At 41.9% G+C, this 20,927-nt stretch overlaps 1 protein-coding gene across 3 annotated transcripts in view; it reads right to left on the bottom strand.

Annotated features, from left to right (window-relative positions):
• Positions 1 to 20,927, bottom strand: part of LOC123029474 (galactosylgalactosylxylosylprotein 3-beta-glucuronosyltransferase 1-like) — a 62,116-nt gene that overhangs the window by 18,223 nt on the left and 22,966 nt on the right. For all 3 annotated transcript variants that reach the window (XM_044442521.1, XM_044442523.1, XM_044442522.1), the window contains exon 2: positions 2,816 to 3,039. The gene's annotated coding sequence lies outside the window, so the exon portion shown is untranslated. The remainder of the gene's footprint in view (positions 1 to 2,815; positions 3,040 to 20,927) is intronic.

The raw sequence follows: 20,927 nt of genomic DNA, 5'->3' as shown, positions 1-20,927 counted from the left end.
GTTGTACAAGGGACATGGGGAATTATAGACCAGATAGCCTTATGTCTATTGTAGGAAAAACAATGGAAAGGCTCATAATAGAGAGAGATCTAGTGATGCTAGATAGGAAAGGGAGACTGACAGACACACAACACGGCTTCCACAAAAACAGGTCCTGCCAGACAAACCTTGTGGAATTCTTCAACAAGGATTCGAGATGGCTGGATGTAGGGGATGCAATGGATGTGGTTTACCTGGATTTCAGCAAGTCCTTTGACAAAGTGCCCCATGATATCCTGGTTGAAAAACTGAGGAGTTTTGGAATAGACCAAAGCACTGTCTGATGGATTAGGGCATGGTTGACTGACCGAAAGCAGAGGGTAACCATTAGTGGGGAATCATCGGGATGGCGGCCAGTGATAAGCGGGGTCCCCCAGGGCTCTTTCCTGGGGCCAATTCTGTTTAATCTTTTCATAAATGACATGAAAGAAGGGGCGAACAGTCTTCTGATCAAATTCGCAGATGATACTAAAACTGGAGCAGTGGCCACAACTGAGGAGCAGGTACTCCAGATCCAAAAGGATCTGGACAGACTATGAAAGTGGGCAGGAGACAACAGGATGGCATTCAATGTGGATAAGCGCAAGGAATAGGTGTCATAAGTACAGGTTAGGGGACAAGTGGCTGGAGAGCAGCACTTGTGAAAGGGATCTCAGGGTGCTGGTTGACTGCAGGCTAATCATGAGTCAGCAGAGTGATGCAGTGGTCAAGAGGGCGAACGCCACCCTTAGTTGCATAGCCAGAACTATGGCTTCTAGATCGAGAGAGGTATTACTACCACTTTATACGACTCTGGTGTGTCCGCAACTGGAGTATTGTGCTCAGTTTTGGGCCCCTTATTACAGTAAGAATATAGCCAGGTTAGAGTCACAATATAGTCAGGTTAGAGAGCGTAGGGCCACAAGGTTGGTGGCCAGTTTTCAGGGGATGCCGTATGAGGCAAGACTGAGAGAACTGGGTCTCTTCAGCCTGGAGAAGAGGAGAGTCAGAGGGGATCTGTTGGCGACATACAGGTATGTGAGGGGATGTCACACGGAGATGGGTAGAGACATGTTCTCCCCTGCAGAGGAAGGCAGGACGTGCTCCAAAGGAGCAAAGGGAACCAAGGTTCCATTTAGATGCCAGGAAGCACTTCCTGACAGTTAGGACTCTGAAGGTATGGAATGGGCTTCCATGAGATGTGGTTGAGGCCCCATCGGTGCGGGTGTTCAAAGATAGGCTGGACATCCACATGGTGGGCATGTCGTGAGTGGAGCTGGCTGGAGCCGGGGGTCAGACTAGATGGCCCAGGAGATCCCTTCTGACTCACTCTGTTTCCATGTTTCTAAGTTTCACTCTGTCTTTGGTTGGCGTAGTAGCTAAGCCTAAACAGCTGCAGCTGCAATACAGCAATTACTTTTCAAAAAATGTTCTAGCACATGCAGAGATGTAGATTTGCTACAAAACCACTGCTGAATTTTCAGTTAATTTTCTGTAGGCGAACATGAGACAGTCACTTATGCAGGTCAGTCAACTGCCTCATTTAACTCTTTGGGACATTCACTCCATCACAAAATATTTATGAATTATTTTAGTGCTAATCGAAGACTTCAATCCTATGCACACTTACCAGGGAGTAATTCCCATTGCACACAGAGGGGCTTTGGGCCAACCAGACAATGGCTTGTTTATCAAACATGGGATCACTGGCTTGACTATAAAGCACAGTTAGCTGTTAACTCTAAAAGTTATGCAGGGGGTTCCTGCCATATCCCATTCTTTATTTTTTGGGGACTCCAAGTCCAGCCCCCAGACATTTTCTTCCAGCTCTTCTGTTAGCTCACAATGGGCACAGCAAACAGGGACAAGTTTCATGTCCCTAACCACATGGTTTTGTATAAAAGATTTAACTTTTTGTCACCCTACACACACACATAGCTGACCAATACATATGGTTTGGCTTTTCATTTTGAGTAAACATACCTATGAGTGCACTGCTTGAGGATCTTGAGCTATTTGAGCACAACTGTTTCTGTCCATTTTGTCCAATATTCTGAATTATCAAGGGGTAGTTGGCTGTTTGTTTCTCACACTGGAGCCAAAATGACCAGATACTCTGAAGTAACATTCACTGTTGATGAATTCAGCTCCAATAACTGGTTCAGTACCTGTCACAGTCAACACCCCCTGCCCTGCCACACCAATTGCCACTCTACCAGGAAACCCGAGGGTGTGTTTCCCAGCTTTGCCATTCTGCAATCCCAACCATTTCCAGCCAGCAGTCCAATGCATATGGAGAGCGTGAGGCAGAGGAGGGATGCTTTAGCACAACCTTTCATAGCCTGTCCTGGACAATTACCAGCCTGCATGGCCATTGGCCATGAAGGCTGGGGCTGATGGAAAGTGAAGTCTAAAACATCTGGCGGTCAGGGAAGGTTCGTGCAGCATAACTACGTATGATTCCATGTTTTTATTTTGGTTTTTCAGCTGTTTTCTCACTAGATCACTGCTGTCTTCAAATACTGAAAGCTTTGCTGCTTCATCTTGTTTTGTTTCTCAGTCAGGGTTCTTATACTTTCAACACCAGTGCAAGAGGCAAGTATTTAGCAAACTTTTCCCACCACTGAATCCCATCCACATAAACTTCAGGAAAAGTCTCTATTGAGGCTTTTTGGTCTGCCAGAGAAGTAGGAAAAGAAGATAGGACTAAGTTAATTCGACTGAGCTCTGTGTGTACAAAAGGCAATTCATATTCACGTAGGCACACTCTTTATCAGCCTTGCTGCAAGTGACTCACCAGTTATCTGTCACAGGAGGGGGCATGCGTTGGCACCAGTGATTTGCTGAAACACAATTGGACTGGGAGATTTTTAGTCCCCTGACCTTCCTGGGACCGGTTGGGGGTTGGTGTTCCCTGAGATTCTGCTCAGGTGCTGCTGGGTGCATACATCTGGCAGCTTTCTTGTAGGCCTTCTTCCACATTCCTGTCTGTCAGGGCGTGATTGTGCTTCCTTTGGAGGCCTACAGAGACACACAGCACAATCCTATGTATACCTGCTCAGAAGTAAATTCCACTGAGTTAAAAAAAAACAAACAACTTTTCCAGGTACGTTTTCATAGAAAGGTAGCCACAAGGAGAAGTTTCCCACATGCTTAGAAGAAAGATATGGCCATGGGCCAAATATAACCATGGGTGTTCAAGAGAAGATGAATGTTATCCATCTGATTTATACACTTACCTGACACTTTCCTGGCTCCGTGATGTACTAAAGCTCTACCTCACCAAAGCCTATTACAGCATCTTTTAAAAAAGATCTCCTGCTAAAGTATTTTCTGCATCCTTATCTTCTTTTCTCTAGGCTAAAGACATGCAGTTCCTTTAAACCTTTCTTCAAATGACAGATACCTCTTGAGCTCAGAGAGTTCTTCCAAATGGACAGCTCCTAGCACGAATAAATCATGACTTTTTTCTACAAGCAGGATGGCAACTGACTTAGCATACCAACAAGGAATATTTGTGCTTTCTCTGTGTATGGCCCACTAGGTTCTTTAGAAATGATTGCTTTTAGTGCTATTCTTCTTTTTCAACAGGCAAGAAGTTGATGTAAATAATGACTTATCAAGCAGCTGAACCTATTGCAGCTCAGCATAGATTCTCTATAACCTTTCCAGTAGACGAACTATTTATTTATTTAGTTAATTATTATAAATCTTTAATTAGCACTCAATCTCTTTTCTGGCTATGCTTTCCACTATGTGACCCATCTAGCTACAAGGCCTCAATCTTGTGAAATTCAGCCACATTGTACTTGTTCTCATCCAGCCCTTTCCCTATCATTATCACAAAGAATGAATATATGTCACTGTATTGGCTCTTAAAGTGTCCCATTGCTTTTTCAGGAAAAAAAAAATGTCCCAGGAACTAGAAATGATGAGATTCTTATCCCCAAGGGGGCAGGTGAGATGTCAAATCTCAGCATGTGATTGTCTTAGTGATCCGGTTAGAAAAGAAAATTGACTGTACATCATTTGACTGTAAAAAACATATCCTCCCCAAACCACTGAACCCATGTGTTTTCCATATGTGCACCATCTTTCCTGCTTTTACTATCTCATGCTGAAATCTTTGCACCTTTATGATTATAGAAAATCTGAAATTTCCTGGGGAAGGTACATTTTGTTGATTCTTGCAAGAAAATAATTCTAGTTGCTTTATAAATAACCACAATTCCAGTTGGCTTTCTATGCTTTAATATTAATGGAGAAATATTCGCTTTTTCATGCTTCGTATTGAAGATGATAAAACAATGAAAAAAACTGATTCTCTCAACTAGCAAGACTATGGAGCACTTTAGGAAAGAAAGAAGGACGTAACTGAAATCTCCATTATTAAAAAATAAAATCCTTTTTTACTTTGAGTGATGGGAGAAAGCATCTATTTTTAATGTTCAGCCATTTGTAGGATTCTAATAAAACTCTCACTAGAGACATGGATAGAAAATATTTTAACATGGAAACGGGGAGGAAATGTGTTCCTTACCAGTTAAACATAGTTACACAAGTAGAACTGCACATGCTTGCAATTTAAGAGTCAACCTAGATCAGACTAATACCTCTCTAGCTTAGCATTCTTTTTGCACCATGGCTAAGCAGATATCAAGGGGAAGCCTAAAAGAAGGATATGAGGTCAGTAACACCATACTGATCATGTTCTCCAGCAGCTGGTATTAAGAGGCAAACAGCTTCTGATATTGAAGGTAATATTAGGCATCATAATGAACAGCTGTTGATAGCCTTATCCTCTGTGAATTTGTCTAATCCCCTTTGAAATTTGCCCAAGTCCATGTCTATCACTACATCTTGTAGTTAAGAATTAATAATGGGCAGCCATGAATGTGCAGATATGTAACTCTAACGGATAATGACTCGAGAGCATTTTTTGTAGACAGAAGTGGTTAAGTGCGTGGGTGCACGGAGTCAGTGTGCTTGCCAATGCATGTTTGGCTGATGTGGTGTAGAAATAGTGTAATCCTTTATAGGATTACACTATAAATTCAAAGGTGCATGCTCTAAGTGTACAACTAATGGTAGCACTTTCATTCTACTGAAAAAGGAGAAGGACCCTTTCCTTGACAAGACATATGAAATTACCAGTATTACGATAAAGGCAGTGGAAATATTCAGTATGGCATTCTTAACAGGGATTGTTGTACTGTGGTTTTGGTACAGCATCTGTTTTCTTTTCCTCTCATCCTTGGCTTTTTTATACCCCTTATTCTAAATTGTGTGAAGATTGACTATAGCACTCTTCTGCACTGCTGCTGTCCAGTTTCCAGTTCTGAGGATTTTTTGTCACTCCCCATAGGCTTGTAAATTTCATGGAATACTACTCTGAGCTACAATGCAGGCACACACACGGAAGGAAAATGCACAAATGTGTTGTAGTGGTACTTAATGGGACACAAATTACAATCATGTCATTCTCCTTTTAAAATGGCCTGCTGCATAGCATGTAGGATAGGTTGGGCACTCTACATTCCCTGTGGAGGCCTTGGTGGCATCTGTCATCTCATTCGAGAGCCTGATGAGTCACCAGGCACCCCACTTCAGGGAGAAACTTGGCTGTCCTTCAAATACCTTCCATGCCTGAAGCCCTCCCTTCTAGGCCTTCAGCCTAAGACTCCCCCACCACACAGCTTCTGTCAAACAACAGCATAAAATCATCATGAGCTCTTCAACAACTACAGCTAGTAACCAGTGGGAGTGGAACCGCTCTGGATGTCCAGAGTCTGTCAGTCTTCTTAATGGCTCAGTTGTCTATGTAGTCCCTTGCTAGCAGATAGCTTTCTCTGTGGCGGAGCACTCAAGTAACCTTTGAAATATGTCATCCAGGGTCCTGACAGGTCCTTACCTTGCAGGGACTCCTGGACCTGACTACGCTTAAATTGACTGTGACCCTGTTTACTGGGTATGAGCCTGCTTTACTGGGTGTGATCCCTGTGTATGATTGAAACATCTGTGAGTGGTATGTTCTACTTGCTCCTCCCCTGGGCATCAGGCTCTCCCAGATCCCTCAGAAGCCACCCACAGTGAGCATCTGCACAAGTGTTTGGATTCAGCCAAGAGAAATGTCCTGGTTATCGAGCTAGACAAAATGGTAGTGCTAAGGGCATCTACAACTATCATGATTGTGCTCTTCTGCCCTTTGTAAAAAAAACCATACTTACTGCTGTAAGAGAAAAAAAGTTAGGAACAGCACTGGGGAGAAAATGGAAAGATTACAAATGGTTGAGGTCACAGTTGCATCCCCCCATAAAATGTGAGCAAACACATGACAATCCTGCAAGAGATGCCTTGTTTGGAAGCAGCCTGAATCTTTTCTGATTTAGTAACATGTTTGTAGAATTTCGGTGCTCCCAGTGGCATTACTAGTGCTGAATTATCGATAAAGCATAACATTCCTGCCTGAGCCTTGGAGAGCATTGTTCCACCATCTAGAATGCTATGACAGTGTCTCAAGTTGACACTGACTCAAGTTGTTTTTCATCGTAAGCCCAATCTTCTTCATCATACATTGGCACAATTAGGCTTCTTTTCTACACTTAATTAGGGTTCTTTCTGAAGTTTGCAATGACATTTAAGGAAGGCCAAGTGTTGTCATCAGGCTGCTTTCCAATCCGCTGCAATCATTTTGTATTTTTGTTGGTCATGTAAAAAGGATGTTCTGAAGGGGAATGAAGGCACTTCCACAGTGCATGGCATAACTTTGCCAGCATGCTACCACCCTTTGAGGTCTGGTCTGGGCCTACTGATTATGCTACACTACCTCTGATACTCTTGTTAAGAAACCTGGGAATCAACAGGTACCCAGGGAGATTTAGATGATGATGATATCGTCGTGGTCATCATATCATCATCATCATCATCTAAAAACTGAAATAACTTTTGTTAGGAGTTTGGAAGAACAGTGAAGGTAGTGACAAGACAGATGAATGGAAAAAACAATTAATGTAAATTAGACCCTTGGAAATGTAGACAATGAATGTAGAACTGAATGCTACAGGAAAGGATCTGCAGCTGGCTCTTATGTATGTGCATTTAAATATACTGGGTACAAAAGAAATCCAAACAATGATATAACATGCCTCATTACTACACGCAGAGGGCAAAACAGTTAATACTGAGATGGAGGAACTGGCTGTGTTCAAAACAGTTCCAGATTAATTATGGAAAGAAGTGGGATGATGCATTCATGCCACATAACGATGATGAACTACTTCCTGTTCCAACTGTATCAAAGGATTGTTGTTATACATGGGGACAAGCAAGTTTAAATATGCAGGCCAGACAGCATGTTCAAGCCATATTCTGTATCTTTGAAGACAACCCTAATCAAAAACAGCAGTTATTATATTTCCACCTCATATCTTTTCTTTTTGCAGCAAACCTTTACAGTGCTAGCATCAGGTAACTTCTTCCAAATGTTGCAATACTGACCAAACCCATCCCTTATATAAACACAATGTCTGAATGCACTACAAACTTTCTGGAAGCCTTTGCTTGGGTGTAGCTAAAACAAAACATTAACAATCAGCTGCTGTTTTTCTTTGGTGTTTTTATATTCAAAAATTTGCTCCCAAAATCATGGCAATGGCAAGTGCAGTTAATGCAATAATCTCCACTCAAAGACTGAGCGTGAGTAAGTGCAGGTTGTCATTGAACTGTGGGTTTTGCTGAAACACAGGTTATTGCATTCAAAAACCAGCTACACTACAATCCATGGCTTGTTAACCACAAACAGCCCAAGAAGAAAGCCTGTGCCTTGTTTTTGACTTGTGAACTGCAGGTTGTTAATCATGGTTTGCTATCTCAGCTGACTTATTTTTATTTATTTATTTATTTATTTATTTATTTATTAAAACATTTTTATGCCACCCCATTCGCCGAAGCCTCGGGGCGGCTTACAACAATAAATTAAAACATCATAAATAACATTTTAAAATATATACATTAAAATAAAATAAAATAAAATAAAATAAAACTTCAAGCAACATAATGACTTACATTTCAACAGCAACCCAGGGTTGAACAGCAAACCAGAATCAAGCTTTGAGCATAGGTTATGGTCTTGTCTGAGCTAAGTTAATTTCTTGCAAAGCCAACCCAGTTGGATTGAAGTGAGTCCAAAAGAAGAGATGGTGGAGTTTCTGAACATTGGAAGAGATTCTGAAGGCTCAAATCAAAATTGTATTATAATCAATACTTGTTATCTATCTTCTTCTTTGAATTTCCTTCTCCTCAGCTTTTGTTAATTCTTGCTTTATCCTCCATTTCTAAATATCTGTAAAAACATTCACTGACCACATGATGGATGCCTTCAATATGCTGTGTGTACGATTCTTGAGCTGATTTCCAATTATACACATCACTGTTTAATTTCAGCCATCAATCTTCCATTTTCCTTTTATATAGAGCTATCTAAAGCAGAGCTTCATAATTAAAAGTGTGAGCTTCAGTCTTAAAACAGAGAGCTCATTTTAAACTAAAACACTCCTGTGCCTAACATAAGTAGGTGGCATTTATGCAAGTTAGTTATGTGTTCACTGTTACCAGTCTTAAGGAGAGGTTAAGGTAAGGCAAGACAGTTGTTTCAAGACAAACAGTAAATGCACAGAATTCTGTAGTTTACTATAAACTACAAAAAGAAAAGGATCATGAAATCATTTGTGTTGGAAGATGTTGTTAATGTGAATGTACATGCTTTAAAGCTACTATTCCTTGATGTTCAGACTAGATCTTTAGAAGTGAAATTCTGAATTAGAAGTGGCTATGCCCTCACTTCCTAGAGAAGATCAAGCCTGACTGCTCTTTAGAAGGCTAGATCCTGAAGAGGAAACTCAAATACTTTGGCCACTTAATGAGAAGGAAGGACTCTCTGGAGAAGAGCCTAATGCTGGGAACAATTGACGGCAAAAGAAGAAGGAGACAGAGGATGAGGTGGCTAGATGGAGTCACTGAAGCAGTCGGTGTGAACTTAAGTGGACTCCGGGGGGTGGTGGAGGACAGGAAGGCCTGGAGGAATGTTGTCCATGGGGTCACGATGGGTTGGACACGACTGCGCAACTAACAACAACAACAATGCCCTCACTCCAGATTGTAGCCATCTAAAAGAAATAAACACAGTTGAATCCTGCAGGAAGTAGGAAGGCTGAACTCTATCCAGCTGTACAGAGCATTGTCTTCCATTTTGCATGCTGCAGTTGGTACATCAGGTTCATCTTGAACAGTTGCATATGATAATAAATTACACAATACCTGGATTTTACATCAAAAAATTATAGGTGGGACATTGTGTGAATTTGTGGTCCTTCATACAAAGCATGTTCTCGAAGGCTTAACCAGATCAAATTGGTAATATAGCTGGCGTTTGAAGAAAATGTGTCCTTTCCATTATGAATGTTTATATTTCTTTATTAGCACTGTTACTTACTTGGTTATTAACATGTGAATAAATACATCCAGATTCATTGCCGACTGATTGTAGTGAAGTAGAAGCAGAGAAGTGATTTTTAAAGGGCCAAACTAGACATGACACCATTCATACCAGGACAGCATCAAGGAGAGGCATGTTTGAGCAATTGTGGGGACACACACCCAGCAAGGGCCCCTGACAAGAAGACCCTGCCCTCCTCCTCCTCTTCACCTTTGCCCCCCTTGCTCACCTGCCTTTCATTAGGGCCCAATGTAGACAGTGAGATGGAGCAGCAGCAGGTGCCATTGCTCACTTGCTCCCCGACTCTCTGCCTGTCAAGCTGACAAGTGGCAGTGACAATGACAAAGAGGATGAGGGACAATTGCAGCTGGAGACAATGGTAATGAAAAGGAAGACTTACTGAGGGAGGGGGGCATTAAGAGTTTGCTCAAGGGCCCTCAAAACCTTGGCACTGATTTATCCAGTTAGGACCTGTGAGCACAAATACATAAATAAATAAATAGCAGGGTATTGAGGACAAAAAAGAAGTCACTCTTGTTCTTTGTCTGACCCTGAAAGAGACAAACAACACCAGCAAGTAATTTTATATTAAAAATACTCTTTATTGTAGGTGCGCACTAACAATAGAGAGTGAGCCCAGAACCAGCTGCCATGCACAGTGAATTTATACCTTTGGCTTTTTGCACTGATTAGTAACAGAAGACACCACAGCAGAAGACATTCAGTTGCCTTTGTACATGGTTATCATGAACATGGTTATCATGAACTCCAGTCTTTTGAGGACATCTGCTGTTGAAACATTTGACTTCAGGCTTAGCAATACAAATGTTGACCTTCTTGACAGAGGTTTATTTTACTTTGACGGTCCTGTGTCTCTCTGAGAGACCCTAAATCACTGACCCTTGTGGTTTGGTCATCAGGAAAAAATTATATTCTTCAAGGAGAAAGTGAAAAAGACTGGGATCCGTGTGTGTGTTTGTAGTGGTGGCATTTGCTATCCTGATGAGGACTGAGGTCACACTCCTGGTATTAACCTTCAAAGAAATGCTCTAATTCACATAAACAGAGGCTTTCCTGCAAATAAAAATATAAGGGAAGGATGGCCCAACCCAGAATGGGATTCTGTAGCAGGCAAAGTTTTCAAAAAGCTCTCTGTTCCTTTAGCCCCAATCCGTATTTCTCCTTGACATCTTTTTATTTAAAAAGCCTGTGTCAAGGCTAGTTTGGCCCTTAAGAGAATAATTTCTCTGCACCAGTTTCAACATTTTTAAATGGAAACGAATCTTAGTTAAATTGTCATGATTTTAACATATTAAAATCTATGTTGGTAACTGGTACAAAGAAAGAGAACAAGACAGTAACAGAGCATTTTTTCCATACATGACCCACACTGCTCACTTGTAAGTATATCTAGGTGGAATTTGGGTAAAGACTGATCAAAGAGAGTTGAGATACATAAAAGGATTTAGATTTAGATTACCTTTAATGCAAACACTGGGGCAAGACCTGAAGTCTAGGAATACTTTGGGAGACAACCTTTTTAAGTTTGTTACATTACATCCCTGATAAAGGATCCAAATGTTCAAAAAGCTCTAGGGAGAAGGGAAAATAAGGAGCCGTTTTCATAAATGGTTAATAATGAGTTATTACTCTCAAGTAAGCAAATATCAGAATATCTGGTGCTCAGAGTATCTGTGGAAATGGATAGCATCCACTCTTTGTTGCCAGCAGCATGTTTAAATGCCTTTACCATCCACTGACTGAGCACCACTTCTGATGTTGTACCTTCTGTTTGCTTTTTGGAAGTGTGGACAGCAGAAAATGGCTCCAGATGTGCAGATGGTTGGATGCAAAGCTAAGGGCATTAAAGCTGTCATTGCTTCACATTTGTTTACAGTAGGTATACAATTGTTTACAAATGCCTTCTACTTTCTTTTCTGCATTAAACATGATCAGAAGTTCATACACAGGGCCAAATTCAAAAGGTGACTTGATGCATGTAGATGTTCTGAGATGTTGGAATGGCATAAAAGTTTTGCCAAATGTAGGTTTCAGGCTGAAAGACTTAACATTCATGTTCATATCCAAAGATCTGACCACCATCAGGGACTTTACATCTCGACTGAACTGTGGCCTACACTTACTCTTTTCTCCACCCTTCCTCCTTTTACCCTTGTTGTTTGCCTGACAGGTTGTCAAATTCAATCATGTATCAGACAAATTTGCTTTCCACTTGTTTAACAGGGACTTTTTCTTCTTCCTTCTTTTCTTCTTTGTGCAACTGTAGAAGCTCCTAAAACAGGCTAATAAAAATCTGCTGCTTTATGTAGGATGGAGATGCCCAAGACTGACATCAAACTCCTTGACTGCCAAGCAAGCAAAGGGTAGCAAGGAAGAGGGTCAGCTGGTCACATTGGTGGTCAGGAGTCTTGCCCAAGGGGCCTCCAAAGCATGGAGCCATCATTGGAGACTGTGTGAGGCAGTCTGAGACTTGAACCAGATGAGATTTAGTCCAGTGAACTGCCTTGGATGGTGGTTACAGGCCACAAAACAATGCAACATCTGCCCTGTGAAGCTCCTAGTCTGACCAAGTCTGGTAAAGATACTAAGATTCTAACTTGGCCTAATCAACAGAGCAGTGTCTTTGCCTCCTGCCATTGGCTGCCCCAGTCAGAGGGCACTCTGGGCACCACTCTTCTAGTTCTCTCTCTCTCCTCCCCTGCTCTCTGTATTAAAAAAAAAGAAAAGAAAATTCTCTTTACTTCTGCAGTTGGTTTTTCCACAGTGGTTGGCAGCTTCTGCTGGACATCCAGGCAGTGTGGTACCTTCAGCACTGCTGCTGTGCTTGGCAAAGCTCTCACATGCCCACAAAGCATCCCTGGACTTTGTGGTCTTCCCCACAGGGGAAACTGTCTGCAGTCTGCTAGTGCTCAGTGCTAGCACACCTCTTGAAGAAAAGTGCAACCAGGTAATTGGCTCAGTTCATGCCGTTATTATGGGCTGGCCGAACAGGGAGGGAGTAGTTTGGGCAAGATGATGGCCTGCCCACCTGCCTTTACAGAGGTGGTCAGAGGAGTAGCAGTAAGTCCAGTGGTAAGTTATTCTTTCATCTCTGATGGGATTCTGTGTGCATGTGGTCTGGTGTAGTCTGGAGTCTGTGAATGGTATCAGTTTTGTGTATAGTGTCTGGATTGTGTGTGCGTGCGTAAGCACGCATGTGTGTGAGAGCATGCATACATGCATGTATGTTCCAAAGGGTGCTTTTATATGTGGCTGTGAAAATATTCGATATCATTTCAATTATTATCACGATCACTGTTCTTCTGCTTTGTGGTTTATGTTTTATTTGTGTTATGTATGTGTGTGCATGAGGGGGTTCCTGTGTGTGCATGTGAAAGGGGGGTCCCTGTGTTTTTGCATAGAATTCCTGTTGATTTCCCACTGTTGACTCATCATTATCAGCACATGGAAAGGGATGTCCCTTTCTTCTGGTTACCCCCATGCTTGCTTCTTACAGGATATGAACACTCTTGAATTTTGTACTAAGGCCTGCTCAACTGCAGGTTTGTAATGGATACAAAGGCATGGATTTGTGGATGTTTTCAGAACTTGTTCCTGTTTTACATCTTATTTTAATTGTTATCACTGTAGCCCTCCTGCTCATCATCGTAAGAGTCACTTGATTCTCTGTGGAATGGGAATTCACAAGGAGAAATGGCTAAAAAGGAGTACTTTTGTGAAGCTGAGCATTGTCCTTTGCCCTTACATGTTTTGTACCTGTTTTCTCTTTCTGTGAGTTGGGTTGCTGACTGTTGGGATTTAAAGACTGTTCTGTATCTTATGACCCCTCAGTTCTGCCTCTAATGCCCTGCTCTCTCTTCTACCAGTCAGACTGGCCACTGGCCTGTAGACACTGGGGGAAGGTCTGTCAGGTTAGGGTCTACTCAAATAGATTACTTGATTCTGAGGATGCAAAGCAGCAGAGTGGGGCAGATGCCAGTTTCAAAGCTGCCTAGTGAAGAGACTCGGACAGAGTGTGACACCCAACCCACCTTGGCAAAGGAAGAAGACATTTCAGAACTGTATGGGAAGGAGAATGAAAGGGAGTTCCTTGACCTTGTAAGGAGATGACAGCAAAAGCTGACAGGCCAGATAAGAAGTGTCCAACATTCCCACTGTCTAGCACCCAAGCAGCAAGAGCTACCCTAAAGGCGGAGTCAGAATCTTTTCTGAAAGGGAGGTAAGGAGATGTTTCAGTCTGGATTCAACTCTCCACATGGGCAGATGCTTCTCCCACATCTCAAAAAGAGAGTCATTTTCATTCATGCTGTTTTGTAACCTGTTAAGCTCTAATGAAAGGACTGTGCTTCTAAGGTCTCATCTAAGTCTGCTGGAGAGGGAAAGAGGGGAGGAGAACTGCTCTCAACAGGGTCTCCCCTGCCCACTACACTTCAGATCCAGCCCTCACTGGGTGCTAACTCTGGCTTAAGTTCCTTTCTGGCACAGTGCAGTGAGGCCCCAGATTCAGGCCACCCACCCACAGCCATACCCAGCACTAGTTCTGGCTCCAGGCTTTGAGGGTTTTTGGGTAAGGCATCCTCCACAGGCTAGCCTAGTTTCTCACCATCAGATTCTTTTATTCCTTACTGTTGCCACTTGCTTACTAGACAGGATGAAAGACCCTGGACAAGAATATGCCACCATGAGAAAGGAAAACTGACAGCATTCATAATGCTAAAAATAGTACTCTCACCACTTCTTTATATGAGGCATGTGCTGGCTTGTAAACATAGGCCTGACTTAAAATTTATCAGCAGTTCAATGAGCAGCAGTTGATATAGAAAGTCAGCACAATTCCTAAGAACCAAGAGCACGTATGCCTGAGCCGCAGTAAGCTGCATCACAGGCAAGAGTGTATGTGGGGGCTTGTGCCAGAAAGTATCTAATAAGATGTGCACAAATTAATCCAGCACTCAATTGAGTGCCTAGAAAATAACATGCACCAGAATCTGCCGCAGCACGGCTCAGCTGCCTCCCACCCTGCAGCTTCCTTCCAGGCCTTAAAACACCTTGAGGAAGGTCCATGCAGATTTCATGAGTTGCTGCTGGAGCTGGAAGATGCATGCAGAAGGCAGAGCAGGGAGCCTTCTCTCCATTATTGATGAGGCTGACCTCTCTTTAAACAAGCAATGCATAATTCATGCCAACTCCGGTGTCTGTGGCGTTCGGCAGCCGCTCTTCCTGCTCCCTGAAATTGGGAGGAACTTTCGGTTGCCTGTGCCTCCCACATGCCCTCACATCTCACTTCCTCAGAACCACTGACAGATGCTTTGATGTGGTGCAAGCACAGGGTGCACTTGAAATGCTTGGCTGCCGTCTATTTTCACCCCTTGAGAACACCTGCCTACTTCAAATGCCCAGGTAAAAGGAAAGAAAGTGGTTTTCTTTGAGCAGTAAAAGGTGTAGTCCTTGCTATGCCATAATAGTTGCATGTACTCCAGAGACCTTTTTCACAAGGCAACTCTCTTGTTGTGGAGGGGTGTATGTGTGTTTACATGCACGCGTGAGAGAGAGAGAGAGAGAGAGAGAGAGAGAGAGAGAGAGAGAGAGAGAGAATGAATACATATGGGCAGTCTGTTATGGATCTGTTAAGTGAGATTCTTTCAGTCACCATTCCCCATATGCACAATGGAATTTATAATGTTTGACAAATATTACCTGCTGCAGAGTTGAAGTCTGGCCCTGGATAAGTCTTTTAACACCAAGCCTCGGTTCCTCACCTTTACAGGCATAACTGCAGGTGCTGATGATCAAAGCTCTAAATGGCTTTGGGCCCAAATATCTGGAGGAATATCTTCTCCAGTCCTATGCTGCCTCCAAACAGATCTTCAAGGGAGGCTGTTTGCCATGTGTCACCACTGCCAAGCATGCCCTTTGCATGCACAAGAGAGAGGACTTTCTCTGAGGTCCTTCCTGAACTATGGAGTATACTCCCGAGGGACACAAAATGGATTCTGACTCTCACTGGCGCCAAAATCCAAAGTTCCTGTTTATCCAGGATTTTGAGGTAAATTTGGTGATGAAAGGGGTAGTGTAGGAAAAATGTAAATAGACATCTCTGGGGTGCCGTAAGAGAAAGCTTGAAAACCATTGTAGAATGTGCATCTTGGACAACTAGTAGAAAGCTTGTCTCTAATTGTTAGACCCATTGCAGCTCTCTTCATCCCTAAGGTAAGTTTTTTTATCCCAGGGATATGAAATAGATTATTCCAATGATGGTGGGAGTTATTGTTGTTATTATATCATCATCTTATTTTGTTTGCAATTATTCATTAATTATCTAATCTCAGGGCCATATAATTAAGTAGACCTCACATGAATCCTGTGTATCAATTAGGATGCAATCTTATATGCACTTACTTAGGAATAACTCCCATGGGGTTTACATCTGAATAGATATGCACAGATTCCACAGTTAGAAAATGTTTTTTCCCTTGCCAGAAAATACCATTATCCTGCATGGTGAGCATAATATTATTAATAATAATTTGATAGGAAAGAATTGTGTGATGAGTGCTACTCAATGATAAAGCCAATGGAGGAGACACCTGCTGTGGGGTAACTGATCCTCATAGTGTGTGTAACATTTAGACCAGCTCTAATCAATTGCCTCTACCTGGATTGTTTACTTCTGCATATCTAGTATATTACATACATTCTCTGCTCTGTACTAAGTCTCTTACTGAAGCTTTGCAAACAGTCTGGGAGTTTAGACAGCTCTTCTCTTTTGTACTGTCACTCAAGTATAACTAGGAATGTTTTATCCCTGACAATTTTGCGAAAGCTTCTGTGCCTCTACAGTGAGTCTGATTCAATTTCAGAGAATCTCCTGGAAGGCCACATTCCAGTGGGGGCAGGAATGAAAGCAATAGGGGTAGGGCCAAATCCTGGCATATTATCGTCTGAAACCCTACCTGCCTGTACATGAGCCTTAGGAGAGACATTTTAATCTTTTACAATGGCAGAAAAATTGCATAAAAGCCAGGAAACCAGAAAATTCCAGGACGTACTTCCTGACAGGACCCCAATGGGCTTCCACAGAAGGTGGTTGAAGCCCCACTGGTGAGGGTGTTCAAGGATAGGCTGGACATGCACATGGTAGGCGTGTCATGAGCAGAGCCAGCTGAAGTCAGGGGTCAGACTAGATGGCTGGGAGGCCTCTTCTGACTTTCTAAATGATTGGTGGTTGAGAAAAGAGGGTGGGGCCCTCGGGGGGCCATATGTGGGCTGGATTTAGACTTTGTGACTGGGGTTTTGCTCCCCTGCTGTAAAGCAAAATGATTAGAAAACATTTTAATAACACGTTAATTTACCAAACTAATAGAAATTCTTATGGTTGGCTTCATGAAGTCATTGTCAGGCCACTGATATGTCCAGGGCAGGAGTAAATGTGGCAAAGTCTTCCATCCCTAGATAGGGTCATAGCTGATAAACCATCTCAAGCTACTAAAAGGCATTCCTGGCTGCCACAGCCAGTAGTACTTGCAGAGGCAGTACTGAGTCCATGAATAGTAAGAGTCATAATTTTGTGGGGCATCATCTGGTCTTAGCTCCTGTTAAATCGAGTGGATGGCAGGATGTGGCAAGGTGGAGCTAATGTTCTGAACCAACACTAACACTGGATCAGAGAACACAAGAACCCACACTCAATTGTGGGTTGAATTTAGGCTGTTGTTAAATCATGAGTTATTGCTGAAATATGAGCTGTCATGTTGTCCAGATCCAGCTGCGTTTATAAGCCACAGTTCACAGCCCAACAAACCAGGTTTTGTTGGTGTAGTTTGTTCAGACAACTTGACAACCTGCATTTTAACAACAACCTGTAGTTCAATGACAATGCATACTTAATCTGCGAGTGTAGGTTATTGTGTTGTCTGAACTAAGCCTCTTTAAATCTGAAGTTCAGCTCAGCAACCTTCAGACCAATGCAACATTTCTGAATAGGAAATAATGCTCTAGCAATTGTACTGGAGCTGCTGCTCAGGTCATGATAAAGAAGTAAAATTCAAAGCTGAGTATAAATCTGAAATACTTGATTAGGCTGGTGATGCTACACTCTAACATAATGATCAATGCTAAGAATTCATTCAGAAAAAGGCATCCTGAAACAGAGCAACAAACACAAATTGACATTAAAATCCACAAGGCAATTCTCAGCCAACACTCAGAAAGTAATACATCTGAGACATTTGCCCCCTGTTATGTGGGGAGCAGATGGGTCATTGTTAACAAGGAGAATCAAACCGGTTGCATGAGATTCACCAGTGCAGCTTGAATGTAGTTTTTGGAATTATGATCTATCCATATCATCCTACTGACTATGGGAAAGGAGGGGGCTTTTGCAGCAACTGGTTACCAGGTACAAATCAATGCAAAAACTGCAAAAAGGTTAAATCAAGAAACCAGCTATGTATAGTATGAGGTTTGGCTAAGCATATATTGGCTTCTTCCTGTCTTTCAATTGCTATGTGGACTAATGGGGTGGTTCCTGAAGGGAGAGTTTCTGTTCTTTTAGAAAACATGCCTATGAGGAACAGTTTCAGCCTGCTAGTCATTGCTTTCTGGTGCATTAGGAATAAATTAAGATACGGCTATGCACAGATTAACCTTGTGTACTCTCTACTGTGACATGATTCTGCTGTACATTAGTGGTATGCTGATAGGGAAAACAAAGGCTCCATATTCCAAAACCTACTCCAAAGGGGTGGCCATGTCCAGCAGATTGAGAATGGCAATGCTACATCATCAAATGCTATGCCAATCTTCTTTCTTTAATATATGTTGCCCCCTCCTCTCTCGAGTTCCCAAGGTGCATTGCATTCAAAGCTTAGAGATGCCAGACATGACAGTATTGAAAAGAGTGCACACTAAAAGCAAAACAAAACAATACACTAGTATGGTATAATAATTCATAATTGCTATGAATAGAATTAATGCATGCTCTGAACAAACAAAAGCAAAACAAAAACCCTTTTAGGGACTTAAAGAGTGTGTTTTAAGCTAGCAAAAAATAGGCATCTGGAGTCCTGAAGGGAGGTGAAAAGCTCTGCTATGAGGTTGGGAGTCATGGTTGTGATGGATGAGTTGCCCACAATGCAGTGTCCTGGTTATCACCATGCAGAATTGTCCCATTCCATTTTGAGTACATTATGGTACTCTGAAAGGGTTACTGCAGTAATTTATGAATTATTCACAATGGGTTTGTTCCTGGCCAATAATATACTATACCATACATCCCTCTTCCTGTACCAAGTTCTCCTTCATGCCGGTTTTCACATAAGTATATGGGCTTCTCTTTTATAACACGGTTGCACCTTGGACCTGGATCATCTGCTCGGTGCCCTTGCATGCATCGGGTGTTATCGTCAGCAAGCAAACAGAAATGCAGCCCTTCTAGATTCCTCTCAGGTTTATTCTGAACACATCAGCTTATTACCTGGTTTGCAAAATTGGTTTTTGGTGGAGAGGATAAATGAAGCTTGCAGAGTTGCAAAAACACATGCCAATCGTTTCAGTTTATTGGAACACTTCACAGTGAGATTTGTTTCCTTGGTTAGGTCATAGTATCAACTCAGCCCAAGTAGCCAATTGTGTGTACATGTTAAAAATAAGGAAACAAATGCCTTTCATGTTTTAAGCAAGTAGGGTACATCAAACCTCAGAAATAAGCATTAATGAGGCTGGGCTTTGGGTGAAATATGTAAACTTGTAAGAACAGAAGCAGAACTCTGCTGGATCAGGCCAAGAGTCTAGCTCATACAGCAGTTTGTTCACACAGTGGCCAAGCAACTACCCATGGGAAACCCCTAAGCAGAACCCTTCTGCCCATGTTCTCCAGCAACTGGTGTACCTGGGCTGATTGTCTCTGAACCTTAGGTAGCATATAGCTACCTAGGAAGCATATAGCATATACTAGTAGCCATGGATAGCTTATCTTCCAGATATTTCCCCTTTTAAAGCCACCCAAATTAGTGCCCATCACTACATCTCATGGAAGAGCACTCCATCATTTAACCATGTGTGAAGCAGTAATTCCTTTTATCTATCCTAAATCTCTGACCATTCAGCTTCATGGGATGACCCTGGGTTTTAGTATTATGAGAGAGTGAACAAAATGTTCCCCTCTTTCAGTTTCTACATTGACCCTTTTACTGGGATCCTGAGCTACAGCCAGTGGAGTCATTATTGTGATATAGTTGGGTTCAAAACAGACTAAAGGAATAAGGAATAACTTAAAATATTGTTTTATTTTTAAGAAGTATTTATGCAACCTACAGGCTTCTGGAACTGCCTGGACTGTGTGACTTTAGGGAAAATCTTTAAATTACCAACTGACATACCAATTGACATACAAACGGTGTGTCAATAAAGTAGAACCTCTTATCATTACAATTATTGTCCTTTATTTTGTTATCACATATATAAAGCACTGAAGCTACATGTACTAAATAAGTTTCACTGAACTCAGTGGGTCTCACCTCCAAGTAAACATGCATAGCCTGTTTGTGTAGGGTTCTTCATTTATGTCCCTTGGATAACTTTCTTTCTTTTTTCTTTGCATCTTTGTACCATCTGCCAGTTTAGCAGAAATATTGGGCCCTATAAAGTATTGGGCCCTGGGCAGCCCTCTAGTGGAAAGGTTTATGATGCAAAAGGGTAGTTAGACTGTATTTAAAACTTCAACATAAAAAAGAGAAGTATGTGTACGCATACACATATATCGAGTGATCTCAATGCCTTTAAAAGCTGCTTTTTAAGCAGTTCTCTTCTGTTGGTGTGCATGCTGGATATGTGAATATGCATGAACACAGCTTTGATAACCTAAGCCTCTGTATCCATCAGTCTTCTGCATCCTGATGGATTTGATGCCTATGAGACCTCCATACAAGTTCCTGGACAGACTGAAGCTGAGTTCTCCACAGCACTGAGAAAGCTCTTAACTATATCAATATAATATTGAATATACAGAGTGCCTTTAGAATATACTTGTAAAACTTAGAGCATACCACTTGGAGCACTATTTCACTATCTTACTCCTAATCTTTAAGTATGTGATATGAAAACTTTCTTTTCTAAAAGATCCCAAAATGTCAGGAATTCATCTGTAAGGGAGATAAGTAACAAATGACAGTAGAGTGATGCCTTTATTAAGACCAAGTTAAAGGTCAGTGTGCAAGCTTTTCACTTCTTCAGAACTTAAGGCTGGACATTATGCCAACCAAGCAAACAGTGTGTGTGTGTGTGCATGCTCACACTAGAGAAAAAAATGGAGCATTGTGTATTGACTTGTAACAGTTTTAAGCTAGAAAGCTGGCGTTATTGCAATATTATGCATGTCTACTTAGAAATAAACTCC

Source organism: Varanus komodoensis, unplaced genomic scaffold, assembly GCF_004798865.1.
Source record: "Varanus komodoensis strain SLA01 unplaced genomic scaffold, ASM479886v1 scaffold4, whole genome shotgun sequence".
In the NCBI taxonomy this organism is placed as follows: domain Eukaryota; kingdom Metazoa; phylum Chordata; class Lepidosauria; order Squamata; family Varanidae; genus Varanus; species Varanus komodoensis.
The sequence above is the reverse complement of the archived record's forward strand: the minus strand, read 5'-3'. Positions and strand labels throughout refer to the sequence as shown.